The sequence below is a fragment of the Aquarana catesbeiana genome, linkage group LG05, assembly GCF_042186555.1.
Source record: "Aquarana catesbeiana isolate 2022-GZ linkage group LG05, ASM4218655v1, whole genome shotgun sequence".
Taxonomy (NCBI): domain Eukaryota; kingdom Metazoa; phylum Chordata; class Amphibia; order Anura; family Ranidae; genus Aquarana; species Aquarana catesbeiana.
In genome coordinates, this window is record NC_133328.1 from 92,000,951 (window position 1) to 92,018,511 (window position 17,561).

The window sequence follows — 17,561 nt, forward strand, 5'->3', positions numbered from 1 at the left end:
TACTAATATTAATGATGTTAACTGGATGTTATAATTGTCTAAAATAATTTGGCACTCAAAATTGGGTATACATATCAATTGACAGTAGTGGCTAAATATGTTTGGCACCTGCTTGAAATAATTAGGGTGTCTGATTAGACTCTTTTATTAAAGAGAAGTATTCACATTGAATTTGCTATTCATGAGAAGCAAACTGTGTGTCATTGATGAACCCCAAAAAATATACTCAAACTATTGTCCTTTTTTTATACACAGGATGAGTCCATCCAGGAGGAATGTGGGGAAAGTGGCAGGCAGGAGGAGACCGGGCCCATGGACAGCCTGGAGGAGGCCGGATTCACCATCATCCTGGAGGAGGCTGGGCCCAGTGTCAGGCAGGAGGTGGCTGCTCCCAGTGAGGTGGCTGCTCCCAGTGAGGTGGCTGGGCCAAGTGAGGTGGCTGGGCCAAGTGAGGTGGCTGGGCCCAGTAGGAGCCTGACCGAATCCCAAGTGCCTCCCCTCCACCTTCCCAAAAAAAGGGCCAGGAAGGGGATGGTCACACAGGACGCATCCCTGCGCCTCATGCAAGAGGCCACCCGTTTTTTAAGGAGCCCCCCCGAAGCGGAAGAATCCTATGGCTGCTACTTAGCCAGCAGGCTTCTTCAGATGAATAGGGAGCAGCGCCTCATTTGTGAGCGCCTATTTGGGGAAACAATCCATAAGGGGCTGCAGGGCACGCTAACACAAAACACCCAACTACATGAGGCAGCCCCCCCTCCTCCTCCTCCTCCTCCTCCTCCTCCTCCTGCCACAACTGAAACACCAGAGCCACAGCCTCAAAAGAAGGCTACAGGGAAGGCTGCAGGGCAGCGTGGAGGAAAGGCTGCAGGGAAGAGAAGAAAATGATGACCTGGGTTCAGTCTGGTCTGACAGAAGACGCAGGCTGTTGTAGGACCACAGTCTGGGGACATCTAGATCATCTGCTGGTGCTGTTGATCTCTGGGATTCTTGGACCAGATTGTGCTCCCTCTTATATGGACTCCTCAAGATCCCAATTTTCTGGTACACCGACTTTTTCCAGCGTTGACTTCCTCTTTATTTTATTTTGACCATGAATAAATGGATATTTTTTGAGTTTAGCAAAATACTTTATGTGTTTTCTTTGAAATCATTGATTTTACACACAATGTTAAATTAACAAGGGACAACAATCTCATTGAGTTTGAAAAAAAACACACCAAAAATACATTACTAATGTTAATAATGTTCAAGTGGTAAGTCTTGAAAATCAAAAAAATTACGTAACCAAAAACGGTGCTTTGGGTTAACTTTATCTAAAAACTAAAAAATAAACACTATAAAAAAAAAAAATAATAATGGGTTCTTTGTGTTAACTTTACAAACCTAAAAAAAAAAAAAAAAAAAAAAAAAAAGGGGGAAAAAGTATTATTAGTATGGAAACATTGTTTTAAAAAGGCATACTATATCATTCATGAGATCAAAGAGAAAAAGAATCCAGAAATCAGTTTGGGAGAACTCTGATTATGAACAGCAAAACACCTTCGTTCTTTAGAGCCTTCGTAAAGAAGAAATAAAATGCGCTGCATTGAACGATCACAGATTTTGCAGCGTGATGAATGTGCTACCTACAATACGAACACTAGTTTTACTAGACCGAGTGCTTCCGTTTAGTTTTTGCTTATGAGCATGCGTCGTTTTTTTGTCCGTCGGACTAGCATACAGACGAGCGGACTTCGGGGTCCGTCGTACTTACGACGTAAAGATTTGAAGCATGCTTCAAATCTAAAGTCCGTCGGATTTGAGGCTAAAAAAGTCCGTTGAAAGTCCGGAGAAGCCCACACACGATCGGATTACCAGCCAGCTTTAGTCCGTCAGCGTCCGTTGGACTTTTGTAGACGAAAAGTCCGACCGTGTGTACGCGGCATTAGAATTTAGTTTACTGTGATCAGATCACTGCAGATCAGTCTTGCATTTTTTTCCTTAGTTTCTGCACTTTGCATGCCACTCTTTATCATTAGGTATGGGCGAACGGTTCGGCCCGAACATTACCCATTTGGATGTTCGCCGAACACCCACATTTTCTATGCGCTCTGTGGGATGTTTGCCCACCGGGCGCACATTCAAGAGATTGTTAAGGAACGGGGCCAGGAAGCTGGCTGCCGCGTCCTTAACAACGAATAAGTCATCAGCTGTCAGTGGGCTTCTCCACTGACAGCTGAATGAAGAAAAAACTTTGCCGAATTAGCCAGCAATAGAAAAAAAAACGTTGTGGGGGTCCCCCCCCAATCCATACCAGGCCCTTTGGGTCTGGTATGGATTTTAGGGGAACCCCACGCCAAAATTAAGTCCGATGCAGATGAAGTCACAAGGGCCGATGACATCACAAGGAGGGGCGGTGCCACCAGGTGACATCACCAGGTGGCCCTGCCCCTTACCTATTTAAGAACTGTCAGATGGAGGAGCAGGCAGTCGGCGGTTAGCCATTGTCGTGGGCAGAGCTTTTTTTTCTCCTTTTTTCGGGTCCAAGGGTACAGCGGATGTCATGATTGACAATGGTTATGCATTTTTAATAAAGGACTTGTCAAAAACTGGCTGCTGTTTTTTTACACTGTTTTACTTTGGGTGAATGGGTAAGGGTGTACCCCATACTCATTCACATGGGGGGGGCAGGATCTGGGGGCCCCCTTGTTAAAGGGGCTTCCAGATGCTGATAAGCCCCCTGCCCGCAGACCCCCACAACCACCGCCCAGGGTTGTGGGGAAGTGGCCCTTGTCCCCATCAACATGGGGACCAGCTGCTTTGGTGTGTCCCCCATGTCGAGGGCATGTGGCCTGGTATGGTCCCCCCGTCCTGACCTACCGGGCTGCATTTTTGGATAAGGATCTGGTATGCATGCTAGGGGGGACCACACACCGTTTTTTTTTTATTTTGGAGTTTCCCTTAAAATCCATACTAGACCCAAAGAGCCTGGTATGGCTTGGGGGGACCCCCACCGGGTTTTTTTAAAAACATGGTTGTATTGCCGGCAATGCCTTCCAGCTGGGAAAATCAATGTAATGTAAGTATTTTTCTTTATATATGTCAGTTTTGCCACAGCAGGTTCTATACATGGTACAGAGGCACCACTTTACAGGCAGACTAAGGGGACCCCCAGGCACTATATATAAAGGATTTTTTCCATTTTATTGTTTCACTTTAAGCATCATTAAAATCACTGCTCATTTAAAAACTATGTTTAAAAAATAAATATTTGCATTGATAAGTCGGTTCCCATTGAAGAGATTAATTCATAAATATAGAAACGCACTGGATGTATGATGCCCGAGCAAACTGCTGAACATCAAATCCTCCAAAGAGATATGTAACATTGCCAAAGTATCAACTGCATATTGATGTGTACAATGGATTTTGGCCTAAATATGGCCACGTGTGTTTTTAACAAGGCTATGTCTTTTTTAGAGTTCTGTAATAAAAGTTTTTTTTTATATATCTAAATGGTTATGCTTTTTTCTTTTTTGGTTGCTTTCAAAATCCCACAAGAGGGTCTTTTTCCCATTTCAAGTACAGAAATAGGGATGGTGGCAACCACTTCCCAGAACAGAATTACCATACATTAGGAACGTTTTACATGTTCAGGAGTTCTGGTGTGAACTGAACTGAGGGGTGTTTGGCCCTTCACTATTTATCATGTTAAATAAAAGTGGTAGATTGCAGGGAATCAAGATGTCTGTGTTGGTAGGAAGGTTGGTCTTTGCCACAGGTAGGCAGGTACTAACTATACCAATGAAGTGGGATCTTTAGAGGAAGATTGTTCCTTGAGGGATCCCGTACTTGTCACAGAAGTGGCAGCTCTCTGATTGGACACTGCAACTTCTGATGATCCCTCAGTAGCCATCTTGTTGGGACTCTTTGATTTGAGGTTCTGATACCATTTGGGCACACCTGAAGTGAGTGGTTAGGAGAGGGACGGAAATCCTGACTTGTTAGAGAAAGTATCAGTGCAAGAAGAGGTTCCTGATTGAGTAGGGACATTGCAGGGACACATCAGATTTCTCTTCAAGCATTCTAGTATCAGCAGAATTAGATAGTCAGAATAGGTGTTAGGAGGAGGGAGGGAATATTTTTAGGAGTAGTTAAGTTTTGCCTGGAATTATATTTTAATGAAAAACTTAAATTTTGCTGAGAAAAAAAATTCTCCTCTGAGTGTAGGTAGGTTGGTTTGTCAGTTATCCAGGCTATCTGGGTGGAAAGGTATTTCATCTTTTTTATCACTTTCCCAGGCATTTTCTAGGCTCTGACTTCCACCATGTGCTGTAAATAAAAGAGGGAATGGTTCTGCTCAGGGGCTGGCAGCTTGCATGGGAAGAATCAAGAGGCAAACTTGAGGATGTAGCAGCCCATAATACCTGGACTATTCTTCAGAAACCTTCCTGAGTAAGAACTTTGCCTCCCCTCTTGCCTGGTCTAAAGTGTTTCAAATGGGTGCATTGAGGTACATGGCGTATCAGGAGAACAGGGCCTGTAAAGCACACACTGGGTGAAAGAGAAGGCCACCTCAAAAGGTTAACCCAGCCAAGGAGTTGGCAGGAAGAATGTAGGTGCTCCAGGTAGCCATGCACTAGTGTGAATGTAATAGCAGCCAGATGAAAAGTGGTACCAGGCATGGGTGACAGGACTTCCAGTAGCGAGGGAGGTATTCTGATCGGTTGGTGCTCTGGCTCTCTCACTAGCAGTCAGTTCTCCGCAAGCAATCTATACTGAACCCGTCGTATGGAGACTCCATGAACATAGCTGCACGATATGAGAGAGTTGAAGGAGTTAATAAGTGCACGCAAGAGGTCCATGCATATTGCATGGCAGGACCCCATTCTGTCACTGGGAGTGAGGTGGCAGAGGAAAACTGGACTGGTGGGGTGGGACACGGGCTCTGGGGTGTTCCCCTTTAAATGCTACATTCTGGAAGACTAGGTGTGCAGTGATTTGGGACAGAGGGTTTCACAGAAGGGTTTTGTATGTTTCTTCACAGCTGAGCAAGCTGTACGGCTCGCTTCTGGTTGCCCAAAATTTGACTTGTAGACATCTGGGAAAATCAGTGAGCAAATCACACAAGCTGGAAATGATTTCTGGGGTGCTCTGTACAGAATGCCTTCAGGGTGCCATATTGTATTTTACAGAAAACTACAGCTTTGCAGATTGAAAAGGAAAAAAAAATTAATAACATTTGATTGCAATATGTGAATTGCAATATGGAATATGAATTGTGTAGCAATTGTATATGCTGTATTTCTTTTTTTATTTTATATTTTTCCCCTGAAAGTGGAGTTACCCTAATCAATTAGCAAAATGCTGAAAAGAGTTATTAATTATTGATGAAATTAGAAGGGCTACAATGAAGCTAAGGCTGTGTTCACACTGGTACGTCACAAAAGTCGCACAACTTCCTATCCGTCTTCACCCTGCGCCTTCCATGTGACTTTAATGAACGGGATTTAATTTTGATATGACTTTGAGATGAGTGCGACTTGTCCTTTGACCAATCAAAACAATTCCTTTGGCTCTGGAATTGATGAAACCTCATGCCAAATTTATAAAAAAAAATGGTGTGGGGTCCTCTCCAATCCATACCAGACCCTTTTCTGAGCAAGTAGTCTGGCAGGTCAGGAAAGGCCCCCCCCCCCCCCCCCCCAATGTGATTAAGTATAGACCTACCCATTTACCCCCCCCAAAAAAACAGTGTAGTGTAATAAAAACATGAGATGGTTTTTGACTAGTCCTTTATTAAAAATGACTAATGTCCCCCATGGTAGCTCCAGCGTCAATCACAATGTCTTCCTCTGCCACCGCCGGCCCACTGAAAAAAAAAAATGCTCCTCCTCCATCGCTGACTCCCGCCATTCTGTCAGCTCTGGTGTCTGACAGTTCTTATATAACTTTGGGGCTTGGCCATCTGGTGACATCACCTGGAGACCACCCCCTTGTGACGTCACATAGCCATCGTGCCCAGGGCATTGACAAAGGGCCTTGTATGGATTGGGGGGACCCCCACACTGTTTTTTCTTTTTTTCAATACATTTTGCATTGCTAAAGTTGCCTCTGAGCACAAGTCGCATGTCACAAGTCGGATCAGTTAAGATGCTGATCCAACTTGGATGCAACTTCAATTAAATTCCATGGGCTTAAATCAGACCCAAGTTGGACCAAAGTAGCGCAGGGACCTTTTCAAAAGTCAGACCGACACAAGTCAGACCAGTTAAGACAGCTTTCATAGGGAAACATTGATTTTTACATGTCATGCGACTTGTTCTCTCAAAGTCGGAGTGATTATCGCACCAGTATGAACCAGGCCTCAAGACTCCCTACTACAAATACAGCCACCGCCCTCTTAAAATAAAAGGACCACATCTTTGGTGCCTTAAGCCTAGTACACACTGCTAGTTTTTGCTCGTTTAATACAGTGGGCTAAACGGAAAAAAAAACTTACAGCTCAGGTTGGAGCTGCTGTACTAACATTGTGATGTTAGTACAGCGATCTCCCTTGCTGTTCTATTGTATTCTGACAGGGGGGGCGCCCCCCCCCCCCCCGCCATTGGCTGAGGACGCTGATAGGGAGCCGGTCTGCAGACCTTTTTTCGGTCATGGACCTTCGACAGACCGGCTGCAGTACACACGGGGCTGAATGCTGACCAGTTTCTATTAAACTGGCCGATGCCGCCCGGCAAGTGTATGGGGCTTAACCAATCCAAGAAGGATATTTTGGATTTCCTCTTGCAAATCCACCTTTCCACTATCTGAAACCCATGTAAGTAATGGTGAGAACAGGTGTGGTTTGAATATTTTATGTTGTTGTTCTCTGTCTTACTTGTGTTTGTGTAGGAGGTGATGCCATTCTGTTCAGTGATGTTCTGCAGCAGGTAAAGGGGAAACCCTGCCTTGAATGGACATGGCCAAGGTAAAGCATGCTGTATTTACCTGTCACCTCCTGCAGATCACATGGAAAGGCTACTGTGTGCTGTGTCTACCCAATTGTCAGCTCCAACATTGTTATTCAGAGTAGGCATCAGACCTCATCCTTGGCTTGTTTAGCCAATTTACCTGACTGCAAGCTGCCCCGATTTGAAAATTAGGCATCAATTGCTTTTATTCAAGGGTTGTCATGAACTGTGCCAAGTTCAATTCAAGTGGTTTTATGGGTTTCTATTGTTATCAGTAAGATTGGTCATTGTATTGTGGCTTATTTGTTAAAGGCTTCTTCTTTTTGGTTTCTAATTTCTATAGTGGTTTTGAGTCTGGTGCACTGAAATATTTAAACCCGAACTCTAGGCATCTATAAAAGACAGAACAATGAAATCATCCTTGAAATCATTAATACATCATTATTTATTTTTTTAAATGCAACCAGTGTCACTACCTGAATTTGACCTGGAATCAACCTCCTGCAGTCCCTGTACAGCAGGGCTGGAGTGTGAAAGGAAGAAACAGGACTAGGAGCCAATTAGTTAAAGCGGAGCTCCGGGCTCCTTCAGCAAAAAATGAAGAGTCAGCAGCTACAAATACTGTAGAACACTTACCTGTCCAGGAATCCAGCAGTGTACTCATTCGAGTGGATTCTTCAATCAGCTATTGGGTGCCGACACCTTCATCTCCACTAAGGGAAACCAGCAATGAAGCCTTGTAGCTTTACAGCCGGTTCCCTACTGCTCATGCGCAAAATGTGCTGTGCTCTGTGAATGGGTCAGCTGTGGGGAAAGGAGGAGGGAGGCCGAACTTCCTGCTGAGTTCGCCATGGTGAATTCAGCAGGAAGTGGCAGTAGGTACCAAAACCAGCTTCCCCTTTTGGGTGGAGCTTCACTTTAATGTGCTGACAAGAAGCATGATGATTAGAGGAGAGAGCTGAGTGACAGAGAGATGAGATCATCACTGTGCTGCTTCTCTTTTGACTGTCCAGTCACAGCCTAGGGGTGTGTCCAGGATGCAAGCAATTGTGCTGAAAGTTTGAAAATGACTTGCTAAGCTATTGCTAGACTTGCCAGGATTCACAAGCACAATTGCAGCAAATCCACCTTGGATGACTTCATATCAACTTTCTTTGCAAACATTCTGCGTCTGCTGCAAGTTCTGGTTCAGTTATGTTGTGTAATAGTCATCACACCACAGGGGGCACTGTGACTTGCAGAGCTCCTGCTGTTGACTCACCACTGCAACTTTGCTCTTGCTAGAGACTTGCCACGCAAATTTGCTACAAATTAGAAAAGTGTCAACTAGAACTTCAAGTGCTCTGCAAGTGTACAACTTGCCAGTGGAAATGTGCGGCACTTTTCCTGGACAGACATGTGATTTAACTCTTTGGGGTTGATTTACGAAAGGCAAATCCACTTTGCACTACAAGTGTACTTGGAAGTGCAGTCACTGCAGATCTGAGGGGAAGATCTGAAATGAGGGGAAGCTCTGCTGATTTTATCATCCAATCATGTGCAAGCTAAAATGCTGTTTTTTAGAGAAGTCCCCAATTAGTGCAAGTGTTAATATATTAGTGTGAGTATTCATTGATTATTTGCACTTAAACACACCAAAAAATGTTCAGCTAAAGAGAGTTAACAGTTGCCATTTTCAAATTGTTTCTTAAATATTTGAACTAACATTTGAGCTGGTGAAATTGTATTTGTAAAAATGCTCAAATCTGAGCAAAGCAAGCTTGTCATCATTGTATTAAAATATTGTTCCAAAGACTATAGCTAAATATTTGTGTTCTTACACTCAATTCTTCTGCAGCAAGAAATGTGTCTCATTCTTCTCCTACACCACAGCTGTCACAGTGACATTACTGACTACAAGCATCCTCCACTAGGTGACACCGGTGAGCAATGTTTGGTAAACTGAAATAAATCATCTTCATCTAATAACTGCTAGAATAAGAAGAACATGTCTGGTTATTATAAGAGCTCAAGACTGTTAATGTAAACCCAGGAGGCAGTAATGCTGAGAACTAAACATAACTCATAGAATGGTGAATGATGAAAGCAGCCACTAATAATGCTCTATTCAGAGGGATTAGTTCTCTGTGCCAGCGTAATTGTTCCCAATGAGTAATTTTCAGTGCCCAGATCTCAGAAAATGACTTGTAGCTTTTGGCACTGATGCATCTGGCACAAGTATGTTCCTGTAGGGGTTAATTTACAGCAAGACATTAGGCATAGCTCCCAACTGTCTCTGATTTTGAGGGACTGTCCCTGATTTGGAGCAATGTCCCTCTGTCCCTCATTCCTCCTCATCTGTCCCTCATTTTGGTCTGATCTATATAGTTGTATATAAAATGCACTTTTTATCTTTCAAAAAATGTTTCCCAGCGCTAAACCTTTTATCCAAATTCTAAATTGCTGCATTTGTAAATGATAAAAGCCAATATAAAGGAATAGTAGTGGTAAAAAAAAGCACTTGTGGATTTAATTAACCTTTTTTTGGTTAATTCACCTTTAAGGGGGTGTGGCAGGGGGCGTGTCCTATGCCTACATACATTTGCCAGTAGGTGTCTCTCATTTCCATCTCAAAATGTTGGGAGGTATGTGTTAGGGTTAAAGCTAAAGTTTTTTGGTTAGGACAAGGGATGGTACTTACTTTGAATGAGAAGTGTCCCATGTGCTGGTGGCTGCTCTCTTTCTTTAAATCTTTCATCCTCTGACTCCCCATACCCCCGCAGTGGTAATCTTCCAGTGCTGCTGGGGTTAATACAACCCACTTGACATGTCATAGGCTCTTATTAAGAGTGCCAATAATGCCGGCCCTTTTCACCCTCTCTTCCGTTCACCATACTATAGTTTCCATGAATACAAAAGTGATCTATGAACGGAGGACGGGTGGATGAATGAAGGTTTGTCTCCTGCTTTCCATCTATGGAGGTTATAATACAGCAGGCAAAGTTGGCCCTCTTGATGAGCGCCTGTCACAGGTAATGGCCCCTCACATGAATAAGGTGGTGGGGAAAGGAGGGTTTGAAGGATTGAATATTTTAAAATATAATGTATAACAAAAGCAGCAGCCAACAGCACAAGGGATATTTTACATTCATTGTAATTACAGTCCCTTGTGCTTTTTTCTTTTTTAGAAACCTCTTCAAACAGGGCACTTTTACCCCTTCCTGCCCAATTTTTAGCTTTCAGCACTGTCGCCCTTTGAATGACAATTGCGCGGTCATGCAACGCTGTACTCAAACTAAATTTTTTTTAGACAGATGGAGCTTTCTTTTCATGGTATTTAATCACTACTGGGTTTTTTATTTGCTAGAACAAAAAAGACTGAAAATTTAAAAAACAAAAAAAGTTTTTCTTTGTTTCTGTTATAAAATTTTGTAAATACGTAATTTTTCTCCTTCACTGAAGTGCGCTGATGAGGCGGCGCTGATGGCCACTGATAGGCTGCACTGATAAGTGACACTTATGGGCACTGATGAGGTGGCACTGATGGGCACTGATGAGGAGGCGCTAATATGCAGCACTGATGGGCACTATCCGGCATTTCCTTGTTTACATGTGATCAGCTGTAATTGGACACAGCTGATCACATGGGTAAAGAGCCTCGTCATTGGCCCTTTACCGAGATCGGTGATGCACCATATTCCAGGGACACGGCGCACCGCTGATCTCCATACTGCGCACCCCCTCAGGTGCACAAGTGCGGCAAGAGTGGGATGACATCATGTGACAACGTCCTGGAATGAGAGCGCCACCTTGCACCCGTCATTGTACAATACGGCGGGCGGGAGGGGGTTAACTAAAGTTAAGTTTGAAATGTAAATCACAAAGTAAATACCTTGGTCATGTTTTTCTATTGCAGCGCTCCTTCTCTCTGTATAATGTGTTGCTGGTGGGAGGGAACCCTCTCCCTGTTGACAACCTACAGCAGCAGATGCCAGTGGGTAGCGTTGCTGCTCTCTGTGATTCAGCCCTGTTGTTGGGACCTCCGCATTACACAGCCAAATAACCACACCGAAAAACCTGAAACAACATGGTTTTTATTTTGCAATTTAGGCTTAAGGCCTCATTCACACAATCATTTTGAAGGGAGTTCCTGTTGATGGCAAAAAATGGACCTTTTTAACCACTTGCCGACCGCCTCACGCAGATATACTGCGGCAGAATGGCAGGGGCAGGCAAAATCACGGTCGGCTTCTGTCCGGGAGCGATCAGAGGTGAGGGGGAGGCCATCCATTCGTGGCCCCCCCCTGCTCCCAGCCAATGAAATCCTTCCTCTGCTGCTGTATAGTAAACAGCGGCAGAGGAAGTGAAGTAATCTCTCCTCGGCTTGGTATTTTCCGCTCCAGCGCCGAGGAGAGAAGACATCGATGTGAGTGCACAACACACACAGTAGAACATGCCAGGCATACTTTTCACCCCCCATCACCCCCCCCCAATCACCCCCCCCCCCCGTCACACTGACACCAAGCAGTTTTTTGTTTTTTTCTGATTACTGCATTGGTGTCAGTTTGTGACAGTTATGCCCCGTACACACGGTCGGACATTGATCGGACATGCCGACAACAAAATCCTAGGATTTTTTCCGACAGATGTTGTCTCAAACTTGTCTTGCATACACACGGTCACACAAAGTTGTCGGAAAATCCGATTGTTCTGAAAGCAGTGACGTAAAACACATACGTTGGGACTATAAACGGGGCAGTAGCCAATAGCTTTCATCTCTTTATTTATTCTGAGCATGCGTGGCACTTTGTGCGTCGGATTTGTGTACACACGATCGGAAATTCCGACAACGGATTTAGTTGTCAGAAATTTTTTTAGCAAACTCTCAAACTTTGTGTGTCGGAAATTCCGATGGAAAATGTGTGATGGAGCCTACACACGGTCGGAATTTCCGACAATAAGGTCCTATCACACAATTTCCGTTAGAAAATCCGACCGTGTGTACGGGGCATTAGTGTGGTAGGGCAGTTAGTGTTAGCCCCCTTTAGGTCTAGGGTACCCCCCTAACCCCCCCTAATAAAGTTTTAACCCCTTGATCACCCCCTGTCGCCAGTGTCACTAAGCGATCATTTTTCTGATCGCTGTATTAGTGTCACTGGTGACGCTAGTTAGGGAGGTAAATATATAGGTTCGCCGTCAGCGTTTTATAGCGTCAGGGACCCCCATATACTACCTAATAACGGCTTTAACCCTTTGATTGCCCCCTAGTTAACCCTTTCACCAATGATCACTGTATAACTGTTACGGGTGAAGCTGTTTAGTTAGTTTATTTTTTATAGTGTCAGGGCACCCGCCGTTTATTACCGAATAAAGGTTTAGCCCCCTGATCACCCGGCGGGGATATAACTTAGGTTTTAGGGTCAGATAGGGTCTGCGTCGCCCCAGGTAGCACCAGGTTAGCGCCAGTACCGCTAACACCCACGCACACACCATACACCTCCCTTAGTGGTATAGTATCTGAATGGATCAATATCTGAGCCGATCAGATCTATACTAGCGTCCCCAGCAGTTTAGGATTCCCAAAAGCGCAGTGTTAGCAGGATCAGCCCAGATACCTGATAGCACCTGCGTTTTGACCCTCCGCCCGGCCCAGCCCAGCCCACCCAAGTGCAGTATCGATCGATCACTGTCACTTACAAAACACTAAACGCATAACTGCAGCATTCGCAGAGTCAGGCCTGATCCCTGCGATTGCTAACAGTTTTTTTGGTAGCGTTTTGGTGAACTGGCAAGCACCAGCGGCCTAGTACACCCCGGTCGTAGTCAAACCAGCACTGCAGTAACACTTGGTGACGTGGCGAGTCCCATAAGTGCAGTTCAAGCTGGTGAAGTGGCAAGCAAATGTAGTGTCCTGCTGCCACCAAGAAGAAGACAAACACAGGCCCGTCGTGCCCATAATGCCCTTCCTGCTGCATTCGCCAATCCTAATAATTGGGAACCCAGCACTTCTGCAGCACCCGTACTTCCCCCATTCACATCCCCAACCAAATGCAGTCGGCTGCATGAGAGGCATTATCTTTATGTCCTCCCGAGTACCCCTACCCAACGAACCCCCCCAAAAAAGATGTCGTGTCTGCAGCAAGCGCGGATATAGGCGTGACACCAGCTATTATTGTCCCTCCTGTCCTGACAATCCTGGTCTTTGCATTGGTGAATGTTTTGAACGCTACCATTCACTAGTTGAGTATTAGCGTAGGGTACAGCATTGCACAGACTAGGCACACTTTCACAGGGTCTCCCAAGATGCCATCGCATTTTGAGAGACCCGAACCTGGAACCAGTTACAGTTACAAAAGTTACAGTTACAAAAAAAGTGTAAAAAAAAAAAAAAAAAACCACAAAAAAATATAAAATAAAAAAAAAATAGTTGTCGTTTTATTATTCTCTCTCTCTCTATTCTCTCTCTATTGTTCTGCTCTTTTTTACTGTATTCTATTCTGCAATGTTTTATTGTTAATATGTTTTATCATGTTTGCTTTTCAGGTGTGCAATTTTTTATACTTTACTGTTTACTGTGTTTTATTGTTAACCATTTTTTTGTCCTCAGGTACGCCATTCAGCTGCAGCGCGGATTTATTTATCTTGACAGCAACAGTGTTTGACAGCAACAGCGTTTGCTCCCACGATATATAAAGCCGTGACTCCAGCGGAGGTGATATATGCCGAAGCATGGTTGCAGCAGGGGTGGAGGAGCGATTTTTGGGGCAGATGCCCCCATGCTTCGGCATACATAAATGGTGCATGTATGCCCATCATTAGAAGTGGGTGGATGAAGGGAGGTATTCTAATTGTGGGCATACCCACCGATCAATCTCTTTTTTTCGTTCAGCCCACAGGCTGCATGAAAAAAAAAGATTACATTACATATATGCCCAACAAGGACCAGCAATGTACTGGTATGTTGCTGGACTTTGAGTGGTTATACCAGAATGATGCCTGCAGTTTTAGGTATCATCTTGGTATCATTCTTTTCAGCCAGCGGTCGGCTTTCATGTAAAAGAAATCCTAGCAGCTAATTAGCCTCTAGACTGCTTTTACAAGCAGTGGGAGGGAATGCCCCCACCACCACCGTCTTCCATGTTTTTCTCTAGCTCTCCTGTCCCAGCAGGGAACCTGAAAATGCAGCCGGTGATTCAGCCAGCTGACCATAGAGCTGATCAGAGACCAGAGTGGCTCCAAACATCTCTATGGCCTAAGAAACCTGAAGCTACGAGCATTTCATGACTTAGATTTTGCCGGATGTAAACAGCGCCATTGGGAAATTGGGAAGGCATTTTATCACACGGATCTTTGTGTGGTCAGATGCTTTGAGGGCAGAGGAGAGATCTAGGGTCTAATAGACCCCAATTTTTTCAAAAAAGAGTACCTGTCACTACCTATTGCTATCATAGGGGATATTTACATTCCTTGAGATAACAATAAAAATGATTAAAAAAAAATAAAGGAACAGTTTAAAAATAAGATAAAAAAGCAAAAAAAAAAAAAAAGAAAGAAAAAAAAAAAAGCACCCCTGTCCCCCCCTGCTCTCACGCAAAGGCGAACGCAAGCGTCGGTCTGGCGTCAAATGTAAACAGCAATTGCACCATGCATGTGAGGTATCACCGCGAAGGTCAGATCGAGGGCAGTAATTGTAGCAGTAGACCTCCTCTGTAAATCTAAAGTGGTAACCTGTAAAGGCTTTTAAAGGCTTTTAAAAATGTATCTAGTTTGTCGCCACTGCACGTTTGTGCGCAATTTTAAAGCATGTCATGTTTGGTATCCATGTACTCGGCCTAAGATCATCTTTTTTATTTCATCAAACATTTGGCCAATATAGTGTGTTTTAGTGCATTCAAATTTTAAAAAGTGTGTTTTTTCCCAAAAAAATGCGTTTGAAAAATCGCTGCGCAAATACTGTGTGAAAAAAAAAATGAATCACCCAACATTTTAATCTGTAGGGCATTTGCTTTAAAAATATATGATGTTTGGGGGTTCAAAGTAATTTTCTTGCAAAAAAAAAATAATGTTTTCATGTAAACAAAAAGTGTCAGAAAGGGCTTTGTCTTCAAGTGGTTAGAAGAGTGGGTGATGTGTGACATAAGCTTCTAAATCTTGTGCATAAAATGCCAGGACAGTTCAAACCCCCCCCAAATGACCCCATTTTGGAAAATAGACACCCCAAGCTATTTGCTGAGAGGCATGTCGAGTCCATGGAATATTTTATATTGTGACACAAGTTGCAGGAAAAAGACAATTTTTTTTTTTTTTTTGCACAAAGTTGTCACTAAATGATATATTGCTCAAACATGCCATGGGGATATGTGAAATTACACCCCAAAATATATTCTGTTGCTTCTCCTGAGTATGGGGATACCACATGTGTGAGACTTTTTGGGAGCCTAGCCGCGTAGGCCCCGAAATCCAATCACCGCCTTCAGGGTTTCTAAGGGTGTAAATTTTTGATTTCACTCTTCACTGCCTATCACAGTTTCGGAGGCCATGGAATGCCCAGGTGGCACAAAACCCCCCCAAATGACCCTATTTTGGAAAGTAGACACCCCAAGCCATTTGCTGAGAGGTATTGTGAGTATTTTGCAGACCTCACTTTTTGTCACAAAGTTTTCTTCATTTTCAAAAACAAATGAGAGCTGCAAAATACTCATCATGCCTCTCAGCTTTGGGTGTCTACTTTCCAAAATGGTGTCATTTGGGGGGGGGGGGGTTGTGCCACCTGGGCATTCCATGGCCTCCGAAACTGTGAAAGGCAGTGAAGAGTGAAATCAAAAATTTACGCCCTTAGAAATCCTGAAGGCGGTGACTGGTTTTCGGGGCCCCGTACGCGGCTAGGCTCCCAAAAAGTCCCACACATAAGGTATCCCCGTACTCAGGAGAAGCAGCTAAATGTATTTTTGGGTGCAATTCCACATATGCCCATGGCCTGTGTGAGCAATATATCATTTAGTGATAACTTTGTGCAGAAAAAAAAAAAAAAGTGTCACTTTCCCGCAACTTGTGTCAAAATATAAAATATTCCATGGACTCAACATGCCTCTCAGCAATTAGCTTGGGGTGTCTACTTTCCAAAATGGGGTCATGGGGGGGGGGGGTTGTGCAATCTGGCCATTTTATGGTCTTCAAAACTCTGAATGGTAGTGAGGAGTGAAATCAAAAATGTATGCCCTTAGATATCCTGAAAGCAGTGATTGATTTTCGGGGGCCCCGTACACGGCTAGGCTCCCAAAAAGTCCCACACATGTGGTATCCCCGTACTCAGGAGAAGCAGCTGAATGTATTTTGGGGTGCAATTTCACATATGCTCATGGCCTGTGTGAGCAATATTTCATTTAGTGACAACTTTTTGTAATTTTTTTTTGTCATTATTCAATCACTTGGGACAAAAAAAATTAATATTCAATGGGCTCAACATGCCTCTCAGCAATTTCCTTGGGGTGTCTACTTTCCAAAATGGGGTCATTTGGGGGGGTTTGTACTGCCCTGCCATTTTAGCACCTCAAGAATTGACATAGGCAGTCATAAACTAAAAGCTGTGTAAATTCCAGAAAATGTACCCTAGTTTATAGACGCTATAACTTTTGTGCAAACCAATAAATATACGCTTATTGACATTTTTTTTTTTACCAAAGACATGTGGCCGAATACATTTTGGCCTAAATGTATGACTAAAATTGAGTTTATTGGATTTTATTTATAACAAAAAGTAGAAAATATAATTTTTTTTTCAAAATTTTCGGTCCTTTTCCGTTTATAGTGCAAAAAATAAAAACCGCAGAGGTGATCAAATACCATCAAAAGAAAGCTCTATTTGTGGGAAGAAAAGGACACAAATTTTGTTTGGGTACAGCATTGCATGATCGCGCAATTAGCAGTTAAATTGACGCAGTGCCAAATTGTAAAAAGTGCTCTGGTCAGGAAGGGGGTAAATCCTTCCGGGGCTGAAGTGGTTAAAGGCAAACCCTTCAATTAAAATAAAAAATGATGTTATTCGTATCTGCTCTATTGCACAGAGCAGTCCCTTATCTCCTCTTTTGGAGCCCCAGAGCCCTCTCTGGCACTGCCCGCTCTTCATTTTCTGCAGGTGCCCCCATAGCAAGTCGTGTGCCGAGGGGGCACCCGTTTAGGTGTGCTCCTATGCTGGGCTGCGTGCGTCCATAGACACACACAAACATCCCCTGCTCCCTCCTCACAGGATTTGACTGACAGCAGCAAGAGCCAATGGCCCATTCTCAGTGTAACCTGTGAGAGCAGAGATATAGACTTTAAGAGACTATAAGAGATATAGCCGAGCACAGTGCTGGATCAATAGAGGACCCAGGTGAGTGTTTGGGGAGGGGAAAGGGGGACTGCTAGTGGAAGGTTTTTTACCCTAATGCAGCCATTCTCAACCAGGGTTCCTTGGAATCCTGGAGTTTCTCCAAAGGTTGCTAGGGGTTCCTTGAGCTTTGGCTGATTGACCTCCTATCTTAAGATGTCTGCATAGTTCTGGGATCAACAGCATTTGATAGAGCCACTTGCATGAAGCTAACAATCTTTTAAGCCATCCGTAGGGCTTGCATTTTGACAACCACTGTAAGGGCTGCCTTATTCAGCATG

The 17,561-nt window shown here is 43.9% G+C and overlaps 1 protein-coding gene across 3 annotated transcripts in view; it reads right to left on the minus strand.

Annotated features, from left to right (window-relative positions):
• Nucleotides 1-17,561, minus strand: part of DPP6 (dipeptidyl peptidase like 6) — a 1,451,270-nt gene that overhangs the window by 304,745 nt on the left and 1,128,964 nt on the right. The gene's annotated exons all lie outside the window — the stretch shown is intronic.